General features: G+C 37.9%; 1 protein-coding gene across 1 annotated transcript in view; it reads right to left on the minus strand.

Moving 5' to 3' along the window:
- Nucleotides 1–1,008, minus strand: part of ME2 (malic enzyme 2) — a 68,875-nt gene that overhangs the window by 50,321 nt on the left and 17,546 nt on the right. The gene's annotated exons all lie outside the window — the stretch shown is intronic.

The raw sequence follows: 1,008 nt of genomic DNA on the forward strand, positions 1-1,008 counted from the left end.
CTTCAATCACAAAACAAACAAGCAACAAGTAGCCACAATGACAAAACCTGGAAGGGTAAGTATCTGAATTCCAAAACTGCCATATTATATTATTTTAAATGCCCAATTAAAAAAAAAATATATATGACACATGAAAAGAAACCAGGCAGTCTGGCCCACACTCATGGAAAAAGGCAGTTAACAGAAGCAGGCCCCAAGGAAGCTCAGACATTGGGCTTACTAGACAAGACTTTAAGCTATTTTAACAACAACAACAACAAAGGCAAGTATGAGAACACCATCTCATGAAACAAAGAATATATCAATAAAATTATATTATTAAATTATCTATAAATAAATAAAATTATAAAAAAGCAAACAAACTCTAGGGTTAAAAAATACAGTAACATAAGAAAATTCACTAGAGCAGGTGGAAGACAGAACTGGCAAACTTAAAGAGGTCAACTGAGATTATCTAGTCTGAGAAACAGAAAGGAATGAAGAAATACAGAGCCTCAAAGACCTGTGGGACATCATCTAGTGTACCAATATATGCCTAATGGAAGTTCCCAAAAGAAAGCTATAAGAAAGGGCAGATGGCTATTAGAAGAAAGAATGGCCAAAAGCTTCCCAAATTTGATGGGAAACTTTAATTTATACATCCCAGAAGTTTACATTTTAAATTCACTTTTGATTCAAAGGCACAAATAGACTGAAAGAAAAAGGATGGAAAAAGATACAGAACACAAACAGTAAGAAAAGGTAGGAGTGGCTATAATGGTGTTCTGGTTCCCTAGTGCCACTCTGACAGAAAATATACCACAAATGGGATGACTTTAACAAACAGGAGTTTATTCTCTTACAGTTTGGAGGCTTTAAGTTCAAGTTCAAAGTGCCAGTCTCTAGGGGCTGTGTGAAAGCCCCTCGACCTTGGGTTTCAGCTCTGCCTCCTGCTCCCAGCCCACTGGAGCTAGAGGCATCTCTTCACTCAGGCAGCCACTGGCTGCTGAGGCTAACAAGCCCAAGGTC

The sequence above is a fragment of the Orycteropus afer genome, unplaced genomic scaffold, assembly GCF_000298275.1.
Source record: "Orycteropus afer afer isolate SDZICR_OR568_19922 unplaced genomic scaffold, OryAfe1.0 scaffold00113, whole genome shotgun sequence".
Classification (NCBI taxonomy): Eukaryota; Metazoa; Chordata; class Mammalia; order Tubulidentata; family Orycteropodidae; genus Orycteropus; species Orycteropus afer.